This window comes from Rhyacophila brunnea, unplaced genomic scaffold (genome assembly GCF_057557595.1).
Source record: "Rhyacophila brunnea isolate RB1 unplaced genomic scaffold, BYU_Rbru_1.0 scaffold_18, whole genome shotgun sequence".
In the NCBI taxonomy this organism is placed as follows: domain Eukaryota; kingdom Metazoa; phylum Arthropoda; class Insecta; order Trichoptera; family Rhyacophilidae; genus Rhyacophila; species Rhyacophila brunnea.
In genome coordinates this window covers 33,700,348-33,728,255 of record NW_028232837.1, presented here as the reverse complement: position 1 = coordinate 33,728,255, position 27,908 = coordinate 33,700,348, and the positions used below count along the sequence as shown (strand labels likewise).

Here is a 27,908-nt window from a genome sequence, read left to right as displayed (position 1 = left end):
CGTAGAATACCTAGTGTTATGAAGCAGTTTTTTATATTCTGCTAATCTGTCTATTCGATATATGATTGATCGTTTTCACATTACTGTGCAATATACGTACCCACATACGCTACGTTTCCTCAATGATTATATACCATTTCGTTTTCTCACATCTCATTTCATATCATCCATATTCTATTTGACATACTATAATATATATCAATAAAAATTGAGTAATATTTTTGGCATCCACAGTATTTCTCTTGAATTTAGAAAAACGAAAATCATCATAATAATTGCCTATCTTGGTTTTATCATATCATTTAGTATAATTTTTAATTGCTTATCTTATCACTTTATTTTTAATTTATTGCTCACCGTTTATCAAATTTTATAATTTTGATTTTTTTTTAAATATTTATTTACTACATAGTATTTGTAAAGCAACTGTTTCGTCATTGAAGAAACAACAAAAGGTGATTAATTAATTATGACGAATGTCATATATTGTCTAATATTTATGCGTTCTACAATAATTAGAGTAAACGTTTTATCACTTTGTCAAGCAAAGCAATGCAAGTAGCCTTTTGTAACATCACATTTTTGTGAATTGGATTTTCTGAATTACCTTCAATATTGATAAACGTTGTGCTAATTAAACAAGTACATCCATCGCATTATATATTATAAGTATAGTAAAACCTTGTTATTATTCTGTCGTATTTTATGAAATAAGGAGGGAGGCGTAGTAACATAAAGTTTAGAAACCACTGCTCTACCCTGTTGTCTCATACGTGAGAGTGGGAGAGAGAAGGACTTTGTATGACAGGCCATGTCTCAAGGATTGAAGACACCAACCAGCCAAGAAGATATTGTTCAATATACCAAAAGAGAAAAGCGTGGCCAGGAGACGTAGACTATGTGTTTAAACCATAGACTATAGATATAGGTTTAAACTGTGTCGAAAAAGACACAGTCCCATGAGGCTAAAATCGGTGAAAGGGTAATCGACAAGCAGATGACAGTGAACACGTTTCCTGGAGACGTCCAAAAGTCATGTTATTGAAATGCAATGCCGATTTTAATTAATAAATAAATGAATAATGAGAGATAAGCTTTAAATTCGCCGGTAGCTAACCCCGACCCTGACCATTCGATAATCCATTACGCATATCAAAGCAGGCAACCTGTCCTGTGTGTACAATTGGCCGTCGTTTGAAAGGTATTCAATAATAATGATTTATAGATCCTGACAGGGCCGTCGTTGGGTATTAGGCCTTTGTCAACCTGCAGATTTGTTTACTGTGCATACCAAATTAGAAACGATGATAAGGGGTCATAAACTTTCGGGAAGTGATCCAATGTAGAAAAAAATCTTTCAATTCTAATATTATAATATACAATCAGGATATACTAAAAAAAGCGTGTATACTTAGAGTATTTAAGGCAGCGATTTCCAAACTGGGAGGGGCGAAAAGTTTAACACAAATAATGTATCCACAGGTTTGCAGTTTGCAAATGCATGGTTTATAAAACGGCCGCTAGTTATAAACTACATAAAAAAACAGTCAAATAAAAGGTTGTTTGCAAACCTGTCTTAAAATATGGAGACTAATTTTATAATACCTCACTTCTATACTATTGTGACGCGCGCTGGCTATCTCGTAAAAATTAAATATAAGGGTCAAATCACAATGTTGAAATTTGAGGCAAATTTGTTTAGGAACGATAATTTTGTTGTTAAACTTGGGATGAAATTAAAAAAAAATAATAGTAAATAAATCAATGCAACGACCACCAATGCATTCACTAATTTAAAAGACAAAGTGAAGGCATTCATAAAAAATTGTAGCTTTGGAAATAAAAATTACAAAAACATAAGTTCACCATGTTCTGCCCCAGATATATTGAAGCAAAAAAAAATCTTTTTACTGAGTTCTTGGTTAGTTGGCTAATGCAATTTTCACATTATTTTATTAATAGTAAAAAAATCGCCTGCGGCACTGCTTGTTTCAGGACTATTGAATATTTTAAATAAGAAACACTAAATTAGAGCACCACACTGCCCTTAACTAGAATCCATTTGTCAATGTACGATTATGAATTTGGATTGACTACTATTGAAATTGATTGCGCTAATAAACAAGCACATTCATCACATGAAAAACAAATTAATTTAAAAATGAATATAATATAAGCAGTAAAACCTTGTTTATTTTTTTTCATTTTTGTATTAGTACATTGTTGACTATTTAAAAAGGTATTATCCAATGAAATAAAGGGGGGTAGGCGCCAAGATTAGATTTTTTTCAAAGGGAGGCGCAGTAACATAAAGTTTGGAAACCACTGATTTAATCCAAACACCATACGTAAATAAGCACCTTTCTTAAAGACTGGATTCACACACATTGTTAATATCATAAATAAGGAAATTTAATTTTACCATAACGTGACTTCTTAAACAATTTCACTGTTTACCACAGTTTCTTTTATTTTCAATTCTTTAATCAATAAATTAGGACCGGTTTCGTCCGCCTCAGAGGGACATTCTCAACTGTATCAATTTAAAAGTGGAATAAGTACTACAAAAAATGCGTTTTATTAAATTAAACAACAATACCATAGTTTCCTTTAAGTAAGCGGAAAAAATACTATGAAACATTAACAACAACACAAAAACTTACGTAATAAAAACAATATTCAATTTATTTTGATTTATATACAATAAATAAAGCGATCTCTAGTCAAGCAATATACCTACACTTTTTTTAGATCGGCATACATACATAATAAAAATATAATTTTCTTACTAATAATTAATACAGGTATTTCCTTTGCTATTATTGTTAATTATTTTTTTTTATTTTGATTAATATTTATTTAAATAGTACTGAAAGATTAATGTTATTGAAACTACATCATTTTAAAAATATTAAAATCACACCTATTAGAAAAAATTCTATAAAAATATTAGGTCTGATTAAGATATGATATGATGTCACATTTATTCACTGTCCGAGTGAGTACTCTTATCTTATCCATTACCTTTGGATCCATTTGCAATGATATTTCTTATACGATTTATAGCTGGCGTGAACAGCAGTGGCGAAGGGTGGAGGTAGGCTCTTAATATCTGACTTAAATAATGCACGCTAAACTTTGTCAGTAATGCGTATTTGTTTTTATTGAACTAAGATTACAATTTACAGATTGTGTTGGTTAGTTTTTAAAAATCTATCAAACCCTGCATAAGCCAAACCATAATAGTTTTGGTAAGCTGTGGACGATCCAATAAAATAATGCACACTTTTTCATTCATACTTATTTGTTTTCGTTGAATTGAATACATATTACGTCGGTGTCGGATAGTTTTTTTTTTTAATTCATTAAGTTCTGCCTGAACCAAACCATAATAAATATAAAATATTACTCTATCTATATAAAATATCCAAAATAATGAATGATTTAACGGCATAATTTTACCTATTTTATAGATAAATGAACATTTTTTGTCTATTATCTATTATGGCTTGGTTTCGCAGGGCTTAATTGAATTTTTAAATTTAACCAACATCGTTAATTGTCGTCTTAGATCAATGAAGACAAATACGTATGATTAAAAACGTTTAGTGTGCACTGCTTCTGTCGGATCTAAACAGCCTACCTCCACCCTTCGCCACTGGTGAACAGTATTTAATTCTTTTAGCTATAGCGTCCTTGAAATTGTGTTTAAATGTGATGATAAAAAAAATTATGTTGGTTAATAAATAATGTTAATAAAATGTTTTCGACTTCTTTGCTAAACAATCCAAAACCGATGGGCGATGGGTCATGCTAATCGTTTGCCAAAATATTCATGTCATCTACGGGACTTTTAGCTATCACTAGGTAGACTCATATCGCCTTTGATTCATTACTTTTTTGTTTAGTTGGTTTTTGTCAATTCACCTTTCAACACTGTCGCCTTGACTTTCGATCTACATAAAGTGAATAGGTAGTAGCCAAATGGATAGATAGAAGACAATAAGTGCATACAGCGAACAATAACGATTGTAAGTGTAATTGATTTTTTAGTATTTGTATTTAATAATATTTTCTCCATAGTTTTATAATGCATAATCGTATTATCCATTAATACAGTCGTTTATTTTGAATATAATAAAATAATTGTACTGGTCATCACGTCTCGTTTTATTTCTTAGACTTTTCCAATCTATGCATTTTCAATTAAAAAAGCGTCTTTCTAAAATCTTGTGCATATGTATTTTCTCAAATTTTCCTGTGTTTCTTAGTTTTTCCATAGTTATGTATCATCAGTGAATAATACTATATATTTAATCTTCGCACTTGGATCACTAATAATTGTTTAATCTTGATTAGTATTTCAATAGCACCAAGTGGCAGATAATATTATAATATCAGTAGATATTGGTTTTCATTTTTCTTGGTATCTACTGACGTGTACAGACCTTTTAAATAAATTCTTGAATGCGTATAAACGACGAATAGTATGTTTTTAATGATAAGAAAGGTTACATATGCCCGTACACCTGTGGGTCTATTCTGTACTTATCGACCGCTAAAGTGATAAAGTGATAGATATTATCAAACTTAGGGTAGGTTTGTATCAAAGTATTAGCACTTATTGTAACAATTACAATACGTTGGTTGTAATTGTTGCAATAAGCGTTACATTTTAACAGCGCCTCTCTTGCTGCTGTTAAAATATAGCACATATTGCAACAATACAACCAACGTATTGTAATTGTTACAATAAGTGCTAATAATTTGATACAAACCTACCCTAAGTTTTTATAATATCTATCACTTTATCACTTTAGCGGTCGATAAGTATAGAATAGACCCACTGCTGTGTAAACAAAACAAATGTTTTGTAAATTAAAAATAATTCCATTATCTGGTAATTTTTACTAAATATAGACTAGTTTTATAATAATATAAATCAAAGCTGCGTAATGAACGAAACCGATCCTATTCTGTATTAAATTATATAATTATATTAAGTACTATATTACTACATATATTATTATAATATTGATTAATATTTTGTATTATTAAATACTGCACATACAATGCTTTGAGAATATGAGATTCTTTTTATTATCAATATATTATTTTGAAAAACCACAGAAAAAAATGGGTTGGACCGAATGGGATTCGAACTCACAGTTTTCACTGTCATTTACATAATTTGCAAGATGTTAGAAAATAAGCTAGATGGCAGAAAAAAGTGCTATATTTACTCAATACATATAAGAAATTGACAAAAGAAACTATGGTTTCGGTTCCAACAAAAAAATCATACAACTAAAAATTAATTCAGATACAACATTTTACCATCACTTAAAATTTAAATATTGTATGTTATATTTGGTTTAATTGGTAAAGTAGTATGTACTGAATGCCTGCACGTATATTTAGTTTAGAAGCGATCTCTACTTACTTGTATATTTTTTCCGACGTATACAATGAAAACTCTGCCATTCTTCGTGTTATTTTATTGCGTGTCTATGATAATTATCGTAGTAATCGGGGGCATCCGTTATTTGTTCTCCCTTCCTCTTACTCAGAACTAACCTGCCATTAGTTATGCCAATTGGGAGAGCAATATTACTATATTTAATCAAATCGCTTCGGATATTGATATATTCCACTTACGTGAGTCGAATTTGGGTGGACGTTGTTTTATAAGTTTTTAACATAGGGTCTATTAACCTAGTTAGCTCTGTGTGCTTCCAAGTACCTACTTTTGTTTTTCTTATTTTATTATAATTGCATTATTTACTCACCTTACCCTGTATTTTTATTTGAAAATTATTGTTAAAACTTACTTTATGTCATGTCGTGAACGCTTTGAATTTATAATTTGTCTTGTTCATTATATGTAAAATAAATAAATTGTGAATTTATTGAAAATTTTAAGCTGTATGTGATATCAATCAACGCTAGATATAACGGCATATGCGTATTTTGAAAGCTAGATGCGTATTCAAAAATGCTCGAATTGGCAAGAAAACTACTAAGAACAATAATTTTAGTTTTGTGTAAAATTTTAAATAGTGTGTTAAGAATTGCTAAAATAATTTCACGACAAATATGTTAAAAATATTATAATTTTGAAATATCAATTACAAAAAACATACCGTGTAGGTATGTACTAAGATGTTTTTTATAAGTACTATAATTTTTACCCTGTTTTCGTAAAATATAGTATACCTAATTACGTTACAAAAGACGACAATAATAATATGTAATGCGTGTCCGGGTAAATGTTCTTATCCATTTGACTATTGATCCCTTTGTAATTCATGCTAATTAATACTAAAAACTTCGCTATCTCATGTCTTTGAAATTCCGCCAATTATGAATTTATACATATTATTATATAATGTAAACAAAAATGGAGATAGAAAGACATGTGTTCGCATATTTATAATCGGTTTAGGCAGGGGGGGGGCAAACTGCGGCCCGCCGGGTATTTTTTTGCGGCCCGGCCCTCCATCATTAATTATACTTCTGATTACGAATAACTTTTTTATGATTTTTTAAAAAATATTGACAATGGATTAAAATTTGAAGAATTTGTTGTTTCGTAAATGTATTATCTCAGTATGTCTTCCTTGCGTCTCGTCTCACACTATGTAACCACTGTTTTCTACGTTAAACACCGATTTCAATAGATACTGATAGTGTGCCGACAGAGCTACAACTTGAGATTATTGATCTGCAGTGTGACACTGATTTAAGAGAATTGCATCGTCGTGAAGAAATCTCAAAATTTTACAATGCCCTTAATTCAGACAAATTCGACCAACTTAATGATTATGCAAAAAAATGTTCGTTATTTTTGGATCAACCTATATATGTGAACAAACATTTTCGATCATGAACCTCAATAAAAAATCTTTACGATCAAATATCTCCGATGCCCGTTTACAAGCAGTTTTGAGAATATCAACTACAAAATAAACACCTGAATTTAAAAAAAAAATTCAAAAATGTAATAACAGTTTCATTCTTCTCATTATTTTTTTGTAATGTTTATTTTTCTTGTTAATAAATAGTGTATATCTAAAAATGGTATTTTACTTGCGGCCCGCCGCTAATTTTGAATTCTTGAATTTGGTCCTCCATCCAAAAAGTTTGCCCCCCCCCTGGGTTAAGGTTAAATAATACAATATTATACTATTGATAATAATAACAATATGATAAAATAATCAACGTTTTGTTTGTCCATTGTAATTAATGTCGCGCTGGCCAACAGGTAGAATACCTCCCTCAACCCCTTGCGACTGCATTTCCTCTGTGAATGTCTGTGTTAAATCCGCTGCGTCAGATACTCTCAAGAACGATATAGCGCCTGACACGTGCATGGATTTACTGGCACCAATAGTGTGTCCATGGGCGGCTGGCTCCTAGGGTCAAATAGTCAATGACCTCCCAAAAATAAATATCTTACAATCTATATACATTATACAATGTCAATTATCTCCTATATATTATTATCCTACGCCTTTTTCCGTTTTGGCGAGCGATCGTAACGTGACGCACGCTAATTTGTATGTACGTGTATCTAACCACCACACACACACACGTATCTCAACTCTCAAAAGCGTTTCTCGGTCAATTTCATGAACGCCAAGATTCATATTTCTTAATATTTCTTTCTCTCTCATTTCCCATATGTGAGACGGAAAGAAAGCACAAAACACGCCTTTTTTTCATATTGTTTTATCGCTTGCATACACTAAATTTTGGTCATTGCCGAAAACGAGACAGCTATACTATTTTCAATATGTAAAATGAAACAGAATGATATAAATTTTTCCTTAAATGTTTCAAGAGTTTTGTTCTGTGGTTTCAAGGTCTCATTTGTGCGGCAAACCTTTTTATTCTTATTTGTTGTCGCTTATTATTTCAAACTGACCATTGTTCTCTGAAAGTTTCATATTATTATTTTATTAATTTGTAGTTCAGTTTAAATCCAACCTTTGAGTAAAACCCATCGACTGCATTTTCTGTATTAAACCATTGTGTACAAGTTACCGATTAAAATGTAATCTGCTATATTAATCATAAAGTTACCTTCTAATGAGATCAGTGGAAATATAAAAAGTGTTTATATATAAATGATCCCGCCATTCCATAACACTAGGTATTATAACGGAGTTTTTATTAAATGTGTTTGATTGTTTTAATCTTATGTTCTTAAATAGTATTAAGTACAACAGTTATTAGGTGTATAAATAGACACACAAAGTTTATTTTTTGACCTAATTTACAAAAAATTATAACGTGTTGGGTGCAATTTCGGTTAACGATGAGTTGACAACGTGAAAAATGGAATTTTTTTAAGGGTAAGTAACCTACATATAAAAATTTATAGTACTTCTTCTATAATGTATAAAAAGCTAATTTGCAATACGTCTTTTAAGTATACAACGAAAAGGCAAATTAAAATAATATATTCAAAATTGACCTACCCCGTTGCCAGGCTTAAGGCCGCTATTGAGTGTGTCAATTAAACTATTGCGACAATCAATATTTACACGTTAAAGTGTTTGCTGTCTCGCCAATCTCATTCTTCAAGCTTAAATGAGACGCGTCGTTGTAAGTATGATGGTATATTTTGACAGGTTGTGAAAATTAGTAAACGTCAAAAATGCTTTGCACGATGTTGTTAGTGTTTTTTCCGTCAGGTTCGCCACTATCGTTCTACTGCGCAGGCGCAGATATCGCAACAGTGTCGCGTGAAACTTCACAAGCTGCTGAACTTTTTTGATCCAAGCATGCAATCTTGCACGGTAATACGTGTTTATGTGCGTATTTTCTTGTTATTGCCGTGATATACGTACTGTTAGCAGTAAATTCATGCACTTATAAACGGGGTATTACTCTGTAGTTCAGGGTTGCCGAACCTTTCTACGTACGCGTGCCAAAATTTTCCAAATATTATTTTTTAACTGTCTGACGTGCCGAACAGTTATGATGGGGAAACATAGTTAAAAAATTCTATTTAAAAAATTATAATGTCCTAGATACCACTCACAAAGCATAGCACACATATCACTTTTTTCAATTACGCCATACATTTCGGTCCACCAATTTTAAAACTTGTCTGCCAGAATTACTACTAGGTACTAGCTTCACCAAGTTTTTGTTTCTTATTTGGTGCAGTCTTTTTGTGTGGGTAGAAATGAAATTGTTTGTTCATGTATTGATTAGTTTGGGTTATTTATGCATAAATTGACACCAGAATTGCTCCGATCAGATTAAGCATTCTCTCGCTCATTGTAAATCGATCAAAATTAGAGTTTCGTGGCGCGCCATTCCCCGCCGCCTGATGATGTTAGTGCGATAATATTATATGTGACGCATCAAGTCTAAGGTCCGACCTATGCAATTATATATTTAAATTAAACGTAATGCTTATTCTTGAAGAGCATTTATTTATCTTGTATTTTGTATACAATTTATTATTATATGTTTTATTTTCTCTTTAAACGAGTGCCATGCAAAATCATTTCGCGTGCCATAGGTCCGCCACCACTGCTCTAGTTTTTTCTCCGCTAAACGACCACCAAATTTTCGTCACTAATTTCAGAGCAAAGGCCCTTCATGGACCAAACATTTCGCACCCCAACGGGCAGAAAAAAACTACGTTTTAATTAGTACAATGTCTTTCCATCAAGATTTGAAAATTAGCACCATTAAAATGAATAAGATAAATCGTCAACTCTTTTTTAAACAAATTGAAGCCATTAAATTCACGTTTTGTGTGGAAAATGTAAAGGTTATTGTTGTCATCTAAATATTACACGTAAATTTTCTTCCTCGAAGCTTGAGAAAAATTATATTATGCTCCGTGTTCACAGCTCTTTGTTTGTCACTTTATTCCAAAAAACCTTTTGTTACATTATTTTGCTCACTTTAAATAATAACACCATTTATTTATTTCTCTTTGTTACAGATTCGCCCAGAGCCGTAGTAGTACTACCGCAATATCGTGCCAAATAATTTGTCAAGCAAATTTAATTTCCGCGAGTGAGTTACCTACTTTGTGACCGGTTTCGGGTTAATTCATCATAGTGACCGCATCGTCAAACAAAGTGTATTGTTTATAATCATTGTTCAGTGCTTTTAACTTAATCATCGAATAAGTTTACTACACCAAGTTAACCACTTGAAGTTTGTCGCTCTAATAGAGCAGTGTAGGTAACTAACTCTCTGACAGTCCATACGCGAGGACTTGGGACGAACGAAACTTCGATCAATCCATGTGACAAGGCGAAGAGTCAAAGGTTAGTTGATATTAAGTGACTTATCTCGAATTATTAATACTGTACTATCTTAATAATATGTCTTCGACGGGTCCATTGGTGTACAGTAGATATTATTGCAACTGGTTAATTATAAAGAAAAAAATACTTATAAAAATAAATTACAATAATTATAATAGTACATATATACCGAGCCGTTAAAAAAGGATCAATACTTTCTTTAGATATTGATACTGATATGTTTTGTTTTTTTTCCGGAAATATAACCCTCGACGGCCCTAGTGAGTACTGACATCTTCTCAAACAGTGGATCGAGGATTAGAAACTCGCGTATGTTGTGTTTCAATGTTTAGTACGATGTAGAGCAGGGGAGGGCAAACTTTTTGGCTGGAGGGCCAAATTCAAGAATGAAAATGAGCGGCGGGCCGCAAGTAAAATACCATTTTTAGATATACACTATTTATTATCACGAAAAATAAACATTACAAAAAAAATTAATGAGAAGAATGAAACTGTTGTACATTTTTTAACATTTTTTTAAATTCAGGTGCTAATTTTGTAGTTGAAATTCTCAAAACTGCTTGTAAATGGGCATCGGAGATATTTGATCGTAAAGAATTTTTATTGAGGTTCATGATCGAAAATGTTTTCACATATATAGATTAATCCAAAAATAACGAACATTTTTCCTGCATAATCTTTAAGTTGGTCGAATTTGTCTGAATTGAGGGCATTGTAAAATTTGGAGATTTCTTCACGACGATGCAATTCTCTTAAATCAGTGTCACACTGCAGATCAATAATCTCAAGTTGTATCTCTGTCGGTACACTATCAATATCTATTGAAAATGGATCGCGTACTATTGCTAAACAAATTTTAATCTATTGTCAATATTTTTTTTAAAAAATATATAAAAAAGTTATTCGTTATCAGAAGTACAATTAATGATATCGGGCCGCAAAAAAATACCCGGCGGGCCACATGCGGCCCGCGGGCCGCAGTTTGCCCCCCTCTGATGTAGAGCATGTGTATATAGTGGAACAATTTAACTTTGAACATGCGCATATGCGATTTATTCTGTTGCGCAGGAATGGCGCAGGGCGAATGTGACTATTGCTACGGTTGCCGTTCTTGACTGTACATCAAACCCATTGCATCGCATTCTCACACTACGGCTATGCTAATTAAAGTGCAATTTTTGTAATTATGATAAAATAATATGTTATGAAACCTCTTTTGGAAAGCAGCCTAGATCCTCATTCGATTGTAGAGATATTGCAAAAATTCATTAATCTTAATGAAGATCAGGACCAGTTTCGTCCGCTCCTTAGTAGGAAATTCTCTAAACGTTGAAAATTTATGAAAAATACAGTTGCTTATTTGTACTAATAATTTATTGTGAAAAGTAAAATAATATTTTCGCTTCTAATCTGGCCATATGGGCCTCCGCAGAGTGGAAGTTGTTATATTAGAACATTTTTACAAGGAATTGTCGTACTCAATCAAACTCACTAAAAAAACGAGGTGCACTTTTCACGCCAGACGAGCCCTCTTCCATGACTTCGGAAACGGGAGCTTTACCAACTGAGCCACCGGTAGTAAATATTTTGAAGACGTGAATTCAAATTAAATACAATATAATAAACAAAATCTCTGAAAAATAATGAAATTACCTATATCTACATACATTGATTTACTTATAATCACGTAGGTAATGTGTTGATATAAAAAGCTTGGGATATAGGAAATTGATATCAATAATTATATATACTTAACGGCCCACATACTCAGCGTACGTGAAAATGGAGCTTTTATGCTATTTTCAAAGCATGATCCTGTATATTCCTTAAACGTTGTAGATAATCTATTTACATAATTTTGAAGCCTTATTATCCTTTATATTTATTTGATGACTGCATGAAGTATTTTCATTACATAAAATAGTATTCTTTTAAACCTCTCGCTCTAATGTTTTAGAATATAGTCATATTTCAGTTCGTCCATGTGAAGTGGTGTTAAGATTTTTTATATTTATTAATTTTTAAAAGCATTTATAAAACCATTAGTAAAATTTATGTCGACATTATTATAGTGAAATATTTACAATAAAACATTATATTGATAATCTCTGTGATCCCAAATTTGACAAGAATTAGGCATTTTATTATTCAAAAAATGGCAAGATTTACACATTTAAAGATAATTTTAAAGATACTGTTTATAAGATATGTCTTTGACCATTCAAATGTGCTAAACATTCTACGAATAATGTTTGCTTTATAATAATTATTGACCTAAGAATAAGGTAGTATTTTTTTGAAATACGCCATTTCTATTGGCATTTCCCAGTGGCTAAGCTACAACATACGGCCGTAGCCATAAATTTACAAACGATAAATGAAGTAGGGAGTAAGATCACGTTAACGCGCGTGTTTGAACATGTACCGTACTTTGATCAAGGGTCATGCTTTGAAAATAGCATAAAAGCTCCATTTTGACGTATGCTGAGCATGTCCCCCCTTAAATGAAAGTATTAAATTGTGTGTAATAAGTTCCTACTATTAACTGTATTATTTTCTGTTTTATTTGAATAATTGACTATAATGTCATTCCATCAAATTAATATTGACAGTTAATATCACTTAATAGTTACCTACATACATTATTGTACAATGAAAATGTTGAAAATTTGTCCTAAGGCGAATGAAGGACAAATTTTCGTGAATGTATAATATCATATCTTAATATTCAAATATTTGTAGGTGCTTCTATTTATTAATTTCGTCTATATTTTATTATATTTTTTTATAAAACATTATATGTTAATGTAGTGTTAAGTTTAAATATATCAACTTACCCGTGATAATTTCATACTGTAAGGCAGTGTTATTCAAAGAGTGTGTCGCGGTGTCATAGGGTGCTGCGGCCAAACCCCCAAGGGCGCCAGAGATTGTTCGAAAGAAAAACAAATAATATTGATTCAATGCGCTTACGAGCTGTTTTCTTCATCGCCACACTGACTATCCGATATCCGTACTGTATTTTATATTTTATCATTTTAGATTTTTTTATATCGCAGACCCACATTTGTGTCGCTAGATTTCAAAATCAGCCATGTCCACCTTTAGGTATTTTTTGACTTTTTGTGAATTGCTGAAGAACTACTGCTTTATGACATTTCTGCATTATCGAAATATGGAACTTATTAATTTTAAATATTTTATACTCGAAATAATATAAACTTTCACCCTTGTGACTGTGTACTTGAGAAAACAAAAAGCTGTTTTCTCCTATTCATCCATTAGGGGCTGATTTTGAAATCTAGCGACACGTTTGTCTATCGTTTCGATATTTGTACAATATTTTCGTTGAAATTTTGGGAAAAGGAAAATGATCCCTAAATAAAACTGAAATTGTCACGGAGAAAAGTCTTTTACCTACGTTTGATTTGTACGATTTGTACGTTTGATACGTTTGTTTTGCTTATTGACACTTGATGGGAGCTCGGAATAAGTTTTGAATCTGGTTATGAAGAGAAAAATTCAATTTGCGACTTAAAACATCCAATTTTTAAGGATGAAGATTCTTTAGGTATAAATATATAAGATAAGGATGCCATGAAACAAAAAGTTCGTAAACCCCTGCTGTAAGTACGGGCCTTTGTGTAAGAGAGCATTAATGTATCTAATTTATGTGATATTGTATACTTACTTTCGGTCTCGAAATTCTGTCCATAAATTTGTGCTACAAGCTACAATAACAGATAACACTATTCGAAATTCAAATTTAAATAGATAAGACGTTTCGTTCTTTGTAAGAAATTATTTTTTATAATATGGACTTTTTTCACTTTTTTCTTGGAATTACCATTTTTAGTAGATACCTAAGTAGATCTTTTTTATTATTCATGTATTTTCCTCTAGATTGATGAAAATCATCATGGTGATCCTCATTATTGATATTAATAGCAATGGACATGGCTAATAACCAATTCTAGATTAATTTACAAAATAAACCAGGTCGCAATAGCCAATCGGTTCAACTGAAGATCGGACAGGCTTGAGCAACCCTTTTCTTTCAACCGACATAAGTAAATGGTTAACAATCAAGTATAGGCTTAGACTATAGATACATAGTATAGGTTAATTTACAAAAGACACCAGTAGGTATATTCTATACTTATCGACCGCTAAAGTGATAAAGTGATAAATAGTATCAAATTTACGGTAGGTTTGTATCAAAGTATTAGCACTTATTGTGACAATTAAAATAATACTTTGATACAAACGTACCCTAAGCTTGATAATATTTATCACTTTATCACTTGAGCGGTCGATAAGTATAGAATATACCTACAGGTCTTAATAACCAATTGGCTCAACCAAAGGTCGGACAGACTTGGGTACTTCCTTTTCAACTGACACATGAGGTAGTCAAATAGGATGTGATTGACATCATGCGAGTTGCCTTATAAGAGTGTATATGACTCTATCGGATTAATATGATTTATAATTACCTACCGTTGAATAATTGTAAAAAACTTTTTTTTACTATTAATAAAACAATGTGAAAAGTGCATTAGCAAACTATCCAAGAACTCAGTAAATAGATTTTTGTTTGTTTCAATATTTCTGGCGCAGAAATCATTAACATGGCGAACTTATTTTTTTGTAATTTTGATTTCCAAAGCTCCAATTTTTTAAAAATGCCTTTACTTTGTTTTTTTAAATCAGTGAATGCCTTATTGGTCCTTGCGTTGATTTATTCACTTTTTTAAAATATCAACCAAATATACGAGTTTAACAACAAAATTATCGTTCCTAAACAAATTTGCCTCAAATTTCAATATTATGATTTGTCCCTTTTATTTCACTGTTTCACTAGATAGCCAGCGTGCTTCACAATATTATAGAAGTGAGGTATTATAAAATTACTCTCCATATCTTCAGACAGGTTTGCAAACAACCTTTCATAGTTTTTTTTTATGTAGTTTATAACTAGCGGCCATTTTATAAACTATGCATTTGCAAATTGCAAACCTGTGGCTACATTAATTGTGTTAAACTTTTCGCGCCTCCCTTTGCAACACTCCGCGCCTCCCAGTTTGGAAATCGCTGCTGTATATGACGAGCGTCAGGGATGTATGAGCCGCTTAACCGAACCTCCAGCGGCGCCTATATTTGCGTGAGTGTGTGTAAAATATAAAAAAGATAAAAAGAACTTTTTATGTACAACGTTTTTAAATTTTCTGTTGAATTATTATCCTCAATATGCTCAAACTTGTACTTGATATGAAGTAATTAAAAAACAAACAAATATAGAATACTGAAATGTCATTTTGATTTCCATAGTAACGCACGTATATATTAATAAATTAGTTGCTAGGACCACCCCCTTAGCAACCAATAATAGTGGATTGGATTACGGATTTCTTCCGAAATAACTTTTCATACAAAACGGAATTAACTGAAAATAAATTCAATTCTACTTGAAGATGGCTAAAAGTATTAAAAGAATGCATTGGCATCGTGTTCTGATGTATTCTAAAAGTTTCAAATGTCTAGCTAGTCAGGAAGTTAGTTAAAAATCGATTGCAAGATTTGTACTGGACAAACAACCACCGGAAAAACAAGAATACGAGCTAATAAAAACGTTTTTAAATATATACCTACCACCGATCTACTTTCCGAGATAATGAAACATTTGACTACTTCGCTAGTAACGTGTACTGCGTTGTGTGCGTTGAGTAATGGCTCGTTACCCGCTCGAGATTTTTACAAGTCTCGCGTTTCTTTTCTGCATATACCTATGTACTATGAAATTTAAAAAAATCGTCCTTTTATTTTCAAACGCCACTGGTGCTATTTATTTATTTTTCATTTTTGATTAATATATTGATAAATATTATTATTAATATGATTGTTTATTTTTATAATAAAACCAATGCGATAAATATAACATCAATATTGTAAAAATGTATGTAGGTAGTTAGATATAGATATCTACTTACTTTGATAGTATTTAATAAAACAACGTGAGTTTTACTAATTGTATAATTCTTTTTATGTTAGTAACGCAATGATTGTTGTTTTTATTAATAGCAATATTATGTAATAAATAATGTATTTTTTAATTAAAATGATAATAATATTATGTCGAAGGTCGCACGGATTTAAATGAAATGCTATCAAAAGGTGAAATAATTTGTATTACTTATAATGTTTGTATTATACACCGATATTCTTTTATTGCTTTTACCATGGCGTTGAAACACAGTTATTTTACAACGTTTTTATTAGCTCGTATTCTTGTTTGTCCGGTGGTTGTTTATCCAGTAAAAATCTTGCAATCGTTTTTTAACTAACTTCCCGACTAGCTGGTCCTAGCAACTAAATTATTAATATATTACGTGCGTTACTATGGAAATCAAAATGAAATGTCGAAATGACATTTCAGTATTGTATACTTATTTGTTTGTTTGTTTTTTATTTACTTCATATTAAGTACAAGTTTGAGCATATTGAGTATAATAATTCAACAGAAAATTTATAAACTTTATATTATATAAAAAGTTCTTTTTATCTAGTAATATTATTTCTATATTTTTTTCTTTTATACTTCGATAGCATCTGTTTCTGTTAAAACCTATGCTCATAACGATTCTAAATTTAGATATTTTTAAAATATGTTACTATTGTTTTAAAATAGTATAGAATTATTTATGACAACTATTGTTTCAGGCTGTGTCCCATCTTCAGAACGATCTCAATCAGCGATACTCAACCTGCAGCCCTTTTAGCTTATATGTGCGGCCTGAAACACATTTATTATCAGGAATTTCGTATATCTTGAGATTCGTTTCGAAGTTGACGCACAGATAGTGACACCCGAAGAGGATTGTCATTATGGTCCACATCAGATCTGGTATAAGAGTGTTGCTATTGCACACGATTAATTTAAAAAACACGCATAATTTTTTAAATCTCAAAAATGTTTTGTAAAAAACGGGGGGTTTCATGATTTGTTTCGTCACACCGGTAGTGATGCGGCCCGCGTTACTTTACAAATATATGTAATTGGCCCGAAGAAAAAAAAGGTTGAGTATCATTGATCTAAATTAATGTGCTTTTTATTCCATATTACTATTGTAATACAGTTTTTGTTATTTATTATTTTATATATTATATCAGAAATATTTTTAATTATTCATGAGGAGAGCGGTTTTGGGCTGTAAATCCATCATCAGAAATCAGAATCTTCCAAAATTTGCTTATGAAATTACAAATAACTCGATAGACTTTAATTATTATAAATTAATTAAATACATGGTATTTTACATTCATATAATGCGTTTCTATCGTGTAAATACCCTTTAATTAAAAAGATATTAGCTTAATACTATGTAATTGTAATACTATATTGTCTATACCTAAGTAATTGCTATTATACAAGCTTTACATAATAGCAATTACTTAAGTAGTGCAAAAAATATGCTTTCTGATAATATAAATGTACCTACCTACTGGCAGTTATTTAAATTGTATAATATGTTTATATTGAATTTAAGTTACTTTGACAACGTTTATTTTGCATTATCACATGAAAATTATTTTTACCTAGTAGTATGTTTTAGTATTGAGTACCTACACCTACCCTAATATTGTTTACACTTATTTTCTTCATTTCTTCTTGTGACCATGTCTGATCCTAATAGGATCATAATATGGGCCTCCACATAGTGGAATTTTTATTAACAAGATTATGTTTTTACGAGAAATGTATGTTTGCCACTTGCTCAACCTATTAGGTCAATAATTTCAAATCAAATTGAAAAGCAATACTATTAAAAAAAAAAAAAAAAAAAACAAGAGCCGGGATTCCAACCCACGATATTATAAACCGACGCATAAACATTATTTTTTGTCATATGAATAAAAAAAAATAACCATATTGTATGTTAACTGATTGACAACCTTAGATGTACTTATATTAGTTTTATTTCGTTACCCATTGTCAAAAACTTTTCGATCAAAATTTATTGCGGTAAAACTTTCTGGCATCCCGATAGAACATTTTATATGAGATGATTTTATAATACCTATATAGTATATATGAATAAAATTTATCTATGGATAAATAATTATATTTCAAATATACCTTCAAGCATTTTAACCAATAAAACAAATCATTATAATATCGTGTGTTACTGCCAAACGTCGGTAAGTCTCGAAATCGAGTTATGGAGTAATTTCAATTTGAAATTTGACATGCCCTTTAAAATCATGCATAATGATAATTTCTTTGTGCTTTATGTGCATGTTGTATATAAATATAGGATAAACATGATTTTTTATGATACATTTTTATAAATGCACATAACCCGTTGTTAACTCTAAATACCTAATTTATTGACTTACCAACTTTTGGCAGTAACCCCACGCAGGTTCACTTATTATTTACTCGGGCGACGCCACATATATCTGGCAGTGAAACCATAAAAGGAATTACGTATCTACCTATTAAATAAAATTCCATAATACTATCATCATTCTATAGATTTAGATCAAAAAATCCATTTTAAGATACCATTGAAATTGTTGATGTATTTCCTTTTAAAGTCATGAATTGGTTTATTAAATCATATTTTATTACCCTATTCAGTAACATAGAATACTAATTAAATTTCCACTCTAATTAGTTTTATCAGACGTAATATTATATACTCCATACGTTGAACTGGTTTTTGGCGATTAATATGGATTAATTAATTCCAAAACCGATTATAAAAACGTTAAACTGTCGTAAGTACCTACGTATGTTACGTAGACCAACAGGGCCACATTCAGGATATATAATGTTGAAAATACATAATTTGAAAACATCTCATGCATTCGATAACAACTTTTAGTTAAAATCGTCGTAATTTAATAATATTCATGTAGCTTCACTGGAAAAGCATACTGGCGCGAATCCAGCAGATACAGGCTCAAGCCTGTCGGGTGTCGTATTTTTTTTTTCTACAAAATGATTTTTTTAGTGTGTGTATATATGCATGAAATGTTTTCAAATTATGTCCATATATTCAATATATAGAATGTTTCATTCTCACATCTTGTTTTATATTCGTTGAATAAAGAAATATTATGTTTTATTTTCATAAAATATTTCTTTCCACAGAAACTGAAACTTAATAACATATTAGTTTTTTTGTTCTATAAATAATACACAAGATTTTTGAATGCAACATTCTTTATTGACAACATTGAAACTTAATTTTAAGCCTATTCGAGACCTAAAACATTTGTACACAATGTTTTCCACCCGTGTCGAAATACAAAAATATATGGACATTTGTATCTGCAAATAATCGTAAATATTGGGATATAAATGTTCTTGAACAGTTTTGATAGAACTTTCGAACAGTTTATAATTTATAAACACAGTTTTTGTTGTTGACAAAATGATGTACCGAACGGGACTTCTGGACGATGAGCTTTGATCTGTGAGAAAGCTCGCTGTCAGAATTTCGATAGGTTTACAAAATATTTTTCTATATTTTGTCCCTAATTCTGGAGATTTAAAAAAACTTTGTATTTTCAATAATTGATTTATTGTAAGTCTGTATTTCTGTAACTATTGAATACAACACATAACTAATAAGTATTTTTTTATAATTTATACTTTTTTTTTCTTCATAAAAATATCACGAGTTCTTACTCGTTTAAATAGCGGCTGAGTGAATGGCTCTCGAATAATTCTTACAAAAACTTTGGTAAATTAGAGCTCGTATGATTAGTCGTGTAAGAAACAAACAAAAAATACTATTTTTTTAACCGTTTTTATCATATTTCGGTTCTGCCTTTTTGTCGAAAATTTGCTCTCCGGCGATAAGTTTGAAGTTTAAATCCGTTGACTTAAATCGATTCTATAAATCATTCTTTCGAGCACAGGTAGATAGAACGAGCCTCCCAGCGTTTCCATACAAACTGGACAAATTACTTACATAACACGTCAAGGCTGTATAATTCTCATTGTTTATCAAACTTCCAAATTCAGCGTGCCGTGCATTTAAATTTATCTGCTTAAGATATTGACCAATACGGCATATTTACACGGACAGTAGGTACCTACTAGATCAGTAACTGTTCAGAATTAAATTATGCAAGTGTACTTTTTACAGAATCTACATAAAAATTGAAAAGGTACTAAATTAAAATTTGTCGCTTTTTTTTCAATATTTTCTTGCTGGGACAAAATAAATATGCATTGGAATTTTTTGTATTTCCAGTGCAAGCTTAGGGGTCTACGACGATTCTGCGCCGGAACAACTGGGCGCCACGCAATCAAATAATATTCGAAAATAAACAGACGTTCGTGAATTGTCGGTACCTACTTTTAAAATATATATTTAATATTATTGTTTATATTTCAATTATATAATTATGTAAATACGTATAGGTAAATAATGATTTAATTGTGCATTTATGTTTAAGTTCCAACGAAAAGAGAGTTCTTTTATTACCACGTTTTTCTTAGCTCGTATTCATGTTTGTCCGGTGGTTGTTTATCCAGTACAAATCTTGCAATCGATTTTTAACTAACTTCCCGACTAGCTAACATTTGAAACTTTTAGAATATATCAGAACACGATGTCGATGCATTCTTTTAATACTTTTAGCCATCTTTAAGTAGAATTGAATTCATTTTCAGTTAATTCTGTTTTGTATGAAAAGTTATTTCGGAAGAAATCCGTAATCCAATCCACTATTATTGTTTGCTAAGGGGGTGGTCCTAGCAACTAAATTATTAATATATACGTGCGTTACTATGGAAATCAAAATCACATTTCAGTATTCTATATTTGTTTGTTTGTTGCAAAATAGCAAAAAAAAAATGATTTGTTGGCATTTGCCTTATTTGTCCTAAATTATTAATACATAGAATTGTCAAGTTTATATGATTCAACAGAAAATTTAAAAACGTGGTATATACAAAGTTCTTTTTATCTTGTAATTATTTATATAAAGCCTCAGGTGTGATAATAATTCTACTAAGAAGTAGATAGAAACTGTATAAAATTCCTCGTCTACTTTCTGTGTAAAACGTATATTTATTTCATTCGTTGTCCTGATTGTCCTGGCGCCCAATTGTCCCATTCCCAAGCTTAGAATATTCAATCAATGTTTTTGTTACTTTACTATTACATTCACAATCAGGCGAGTAATTAATTATATATGCTACAGATGCAGTAGTCCCAGAATATTAAAATAAATTATAAATGCATTATTGATCCATTTTGTAAGTGTGCCGTGTGTACGAAAATAACGTAGATTTATCAATAGTTAATATTATTACGAAGTATTAGGTATAATAACAGACGTTTCTTACTTTTACTTTTTCAATATTTCGACGTATATTTTTGATATTTGTTTTCGTTGGGTAAAAACTAAAGAGTATAAAGAAACTTAATTTTCATTCAATTATAATTGACTATATTTCGAAAAAAATAAATTATATAAAGATTATTGTCAAGAAAAATGGTGTCAGGTAACCCTGTGATTTGTTGTGTTTCATTCATGTTTCCTCAAGAAAATTATCGTTGTCATTACGAAAACAATTCAAAAATTCTCCGTGGAACCCTGCCGGATGGGTTTAGGACGATTTGGCACCGGACAACTGGACGCCACGGAATTCGAAAATAAATAGACGTTAAGTACTTATAGGTACTTTAAAAAAATATTTAATATTATTATTAATATTTAAATGATTATATTATGATTTAATAGTTGGTGAGAATGTAAATATGCAGACGTAAATAATGATTTAATCGTGCATATGTTTAAGTTCCAACGAAAAAAGAGTTTTTTATTTTATATAAGCCTTAGGCATGGTAATTCTCAATCCCCAATAAAGAATACATTATGTGTAATTAAAACTACTAAGTAGTAGATAGAAACTGATTAAAATACCTCATCTACGTTCTGTATACGTGTCTACGACAGTGCGGCGTCCAATTGTCCGGAGTCCAGTTGTCCCATTCCCCTGCCGGATACACTAATGGAAAGTGCTATATTGTGAACATTCGTATGATGGGCGCAGGCTAAGAAGAAATAATATAAAAGTTTTACAACTACGTGGTAATTTTATTGACTTCAGTAGTTGGTAGCCCTGGGCCAACAGCTAACACTGTTAATAACTTTGTATGTTATTTACGAACAAACGAAATCTCTCTATCGGACAAGGTTAATGTACACTATTAAGTAGTATATTGTACAATATAAGATTATATTTTACCGGAAGGATATTCATACTTATCTATACCATCTTCCATTTGACCGGTGTTAAATAAAATTAATGTGTTGAAAATGATAACGTAATATTTGCGTTTTGATTAGCGTTGGCACAATCTATACTACTTCATTGGTCGCTCACCACGATTCAACTATTTACAAAAGTGTTTTAAGTGCAGTATTTTTTCGTGTAAAAGTCACCGCACGCCACCGGTACCTTCCTCTATTTATTTTTTAAGAACCTAGACTGAACTGTCGAACCAGGATTCCTATTTTTAATTTAATGAAACCGAACCCTTAAGCCGATCCAAAGGGGACTTTTTACTGAAACCGAACAGAAAAATGTGTTGATAAGATATCTAAACGTATTTATAAATAATTTCTAAAAAGTGATTAAAATCAAAAATAATATTCAAATTTACCCTTTGTTTCCATAATTATTTTGGTTCATTTATCTACTACCTGCTACAATATTTGGAGTTTTATATATACTCAGCTTTTAACATAAAATCTAAATATTAGCAAGTAGATCTGCGAATATCGCATAATATGTAATACTCAGACAGATTCTATCTATAGAGTTAGCTGAATGTGATCCATTAATATTCCGAACCTCGCGTATATATTATTATAATATGTTATAATATTATAACTGTTGACTTACGATTTGTACTGAATTAAATATTATTATTTTTGTGGGAGAAACCTTCCATATTCTAGGAACCCCTGTTCCCCAAAAAGCAAACAGGTGTACCAACTCATTTCTCAGTAAAACCGTACTTTCAATCAAAAAAATATGACAGAAAAGTACTCTTTGTAACATAAACCAAGGTTGGTACTTATCTACCTTTCCGGGAATAAAGAAAATAGGTATGTCCATTAATATTTTTTTGAAATATTAAAAGATATTGACCTGATTCAATATTAACATAATATATTAATAATATTAAATTTATAAGGAAATGAATTTCTAGTTACCAGCGCATGAGCGATTCGTTTACTATGGAATAGAACAGGGATGGCGAACCTTTTTACTAACGCATGCCAAAATTTCCCAAATAACATTTTTTGACTGTCTGACGTGCCAAGCAGTTTTTCATAGCGAAAAAAAGTTTTTAAGGGTTTTCTAAAACAATGGTTTTTAAGAATTCCATTAAAAAAGTCTAAAAATCACAATTGAGTTCTTGATATTCTATCTTTCACTGTATTTCTAGCCGAAGGCATATCTTTTACTCTTTGAATATTTTTGTCTTGTTTTCAAAATTCTCAAAGAGATCGTGGAAGCATTTGAACCACTCTTCTTTCATATTATTTTCTCCATCACTGAACGGTTTTCCATTTTTAGAGATTATGTTTGAGTCAAAATAACAAGCAATCATTATATTTTTAAATGACTGTCGATAATTAATTTCATAAGGTTTGTTGATTGAATATTTTTATTTTTAATATCCCGACCCTAAGGACCGACCTATGCAATTGTATATTTACATCAAACGTACTGATTATCTTGAAAAGGATTTGCCTGACATTTTGTATACAATGCGATTTGTCATTTATGCATGAATTTCGTCGTTTCCGTTTGCGCATTGATTGGTAAATAATATATAATATGAAAAACCGAAGAAAATACGCATGGCTATGTCGTCAATATTTTTTTATATTATATATAAGTACCTAAGTATTTAAGTAAGTATATTTATTTGTAAAACTTTTTTATAAAAAAAACATATATACTTATCTAATATTGTATAAAATAGTAATTTCCTTTCTTTTCAAAATGAAACATTCGCGTGCCATGCAAAATCATCTCGCGTGCCATAGGTTCGCCATCCCTAATAGAATGTTTTATTTCCTATATATAGGTATTATATAACTACTGTATTGAATTACAGAAACCGCAGACTAAAATTCTTTTTCGTAGTTAAATTGAAACAAGGGATATCTACGTTAGTATTATATTAGTTACGCATTATATCGCCACCTATTAGTACAGTTTTAATCTTAAAAGGTGAGCTATGCATACTTTAATAAATAATAAAATTACTAGTGTGATGATTGATGGATTTATTCCTACATTGCACACTCTTTTTCTCATTATAGCAAATTAATTTATTCATTTTCTATTTATTCATTTTAAGTGTCACCCATAATGAATGATATTGAGTACACTAAGTCAAATGGGCATCATTGCAAATTTGGAAGTTTACAGGTGAGAAACTGTAGAGGTTTACTCAACCCTACAACTGAAGCATTAGTATACATATGCTCATTTATATAGCATAGACAATAATACGAACAGGAAATGACAGGCAATACATTAGTTGCATTCCGACACTTCAACGATACAGTCAAATTATGCGCGCAACTCCGCATAACGTTTCAACCTTAAAATCACAATGTCAATCCTACTAAATTCAGCATAAAAACTAATGTGCCAGTCCTGTGTATTGCCATGTGTATCCAAATTATTATCTATAATACACCAAGAAATGCATCCACTGTGTATCATTCCTCACTACCCGAAGCACTATATCATCACACACTCCGGGCTACCTCAGTTTCTTCAAAGATACCCCCGATAAAACTTAAAATAAAAATTGTATTGATTACGTCCTGCAGTAGGTGTACAAAAATTACCATACCGGAAAATATTTGTAACTTCGTCACGAAATAACTGTTGCCGACATACTTTTGGGACGCCAAAATGACATTTAATTATTCGCTATATTTCCGTGTACACTGCAGAAACTAGAGGATTTAATAGTCTTCGTTAGAATTTTCTCAATACAATAGAATTCCTGTCTGCTCAAAAAGCAATTCCTTATACTTCTTCTTTGATTTACATTTCATATATGACCCTACAATCCTTACCAGAAAATGTTCCACCAACATCCACCAACATCCCCCAATGATCATCATCATTTATGGCACTACAACCCTTGGCGGGTTTTGGTCCCCTTCACAAACTTCCTCCATCCTGGACGATCTGGCGCCGTCACTCTAAGGACTTACGTTATTGTTACATTGAAACCACTATATTGATGAAGTGTTTTAAGGGTTAAATTGCAAACAAATGCGTTATTCTTGTTAATATATTGCAATCGATTTATATATGTATAAAGACCTTATGTATCTCAATTCCGATTTACTGAAATCGAGTTACGTAGAGGTACTTTAGGGGGAATTAACATTATATTAAGTAGGTATATTCATTAGTCATTATGCAAATCCGAAGTTCTAAAAACCATACAGCCGTAAGTACATTAACATTAAAGGCATGAATAATCTTTTGCACTAAATATACGCTGGCTCTCAGCTACATATTCCATTCGTTTCACCGTTAACTTGCATACTTCATACTTAAGTATATAAGCTGTTTTTGTAATACATATTTAACATTTCGTAACAGATAACGAACGCAACGAAACGTTTATTTACTATATAATTAATTTAGTAAATAACGAAAAACTTACTCCTATTGATATTCTATAAAACTCTTATGTATATTTTTCAGACTCTACTTAACATAGAGTAGATTTTGTTTAATCTAAACCTATTTTTAATTTAAGTATGCTTAATTACATATACTGATACAGATATATTAGCATGTGGAAAAGGAGTGGCATTGACATAGTCTAATTCTAAACCCTATTAGAAACTAATTGACAGGAAACAGGAGTGTACAAAGGCGAGCTTATTGGGAAAAGGTACAGGAAAAAAACCGTTCAATTTTCGTATGTCGAACTATATCCGCCTACATCATGCCATTGGCCTTAGGAAATACGTCGATCAAGGCATCGTGGAAAGGTGACCCTGGCAAGGTATTTTTTTACTCCAACGTAATATGCGATGATATAACATACATAATATTATTGTTAATATTGTGTTGTGTGTTTACTTACATAGCTAACGCCTTTTCCAAATACAATATCGGAGCCACAGGTTTATAATATAAATGTATTTTATGGATCAGAAGTAATGGGCGACATTTAGTAATTTATTCTTCTTCGTAATCATCATCTTAGCTGCTGATGGTGGCAACCAATGTTCCCTGTAAGGTGTGCGCGTGTACACGCGCACAACACCAAAATGTGTCCGTATACCATCGACTGCATTTAGGAAAAAGGTCGTAACTCTCAATTTTTCGAAAAGTGCTTTTATTGGATATTAGCAATGCATACAACTAAATACACGTTCTGTAAAAAAGGAAGTAAGCCGCAAATGCCGATTTATTATCAAAATTCAGGTTTTAATTGAGCTTCAATTAATTTAAGGAAAAAAAGCATTTACCCTCAATTTAAATTAACTTCTTTAATTATTAATAGATCGAAAAGATATTACATCAAATCATCAATCATCAATACACCCAGTCTGTGCCTATTTTTTTTTATCCAAATATATAACCAAAATCATTCAAAAAACGTTTTTTGTCTCTCCTGTAAAATTTGTTCTGTTTGGGTTACGCCCTTTTTCCTAAACACGGTCGACATGTTTTCGTCCCCCGCACAGTCCTCACACAAAAATATTGTAAAAGAAAGTTTCCTTTGCCAGATTTTAGTTTTGCTCGAATGCACGAAACTATCACATGCACGATCCTTCGACTCATTTCTATGAAGGCGAAGGTCAAGTGCGACTAACGCGAGTACGCAAGTGAAATTTTACGTCGAGCGGGATCATTATATCCTTCCTGTTCTATCGCGTGCCAAAGTGCCACGAAAATAAGATACGTATTTTAGTGTTTATCAATGACCACCTATGTGCCGGGTCCTCTACATTTCTTAGTCTTTGACATGTTTCAACTTGCAAGAAACATTGTCAGTACACTTTATAATAGTCCTTATTGTGAAAACAATGCGATATTTTTTAAACGGTAAGTGTTCGTGCCAAAAAGCAGTGTTTTTTTTTTACTTAAATCACTGAAATTAATAAATAGTAGGTACCTTAAAATATAAGTTTTAATGAAAAATTGTGTGTTTGTGGGGGGGGGGGGGCTGGAAATTTACCGCACCGGATGACATCAACCCTAGTTATACGCCATTGCTCAGATGCGTTGATGATCTGGCCTGCGATTTCCTAACTATCGACTCGTGTGTCACCCGACGACATTACGTAATTGTGACGTCAGCTAATACACGCTCGAGGCAAGCCGCCCAACACACTGCTCACCATAGATATTATGCTGAAACACCTATTTGTGTATGGGGACAATGAATAACGCCAGCATTTGACTAGCGTTATTTTCTCGAATGCTATTATCACTCCGGTAGTACGTCACAATGATGTCATATGACGTCATGTCGACCGGGCGACTGGGACTCGCAAGTTCTAACATAAGCC

General features: G+C 31.4%; 1 protein-coding gene across 1 annotated transcript in view; it reads left to right on the top strand.

Annotated features, from left to right (window-relative positions):
• The window catches only part of LOC147073456 (angiotensin-converting enzyme-like), a 564,409-nt gene that overhangs the window by 124,688 nt on the left and 411,813 nt on the right, over positions 1–27,908 (top strand). The window contains exon 2 of the mRNA XM_085945495.1: positions 9,971–10,301. The gene's annotated coding sequence lies outside the window, so the exon portion shown is untranslated. The remainder of the gene's footprint in view (positions 1–9,970; positions 10,302–27,908) is intronic.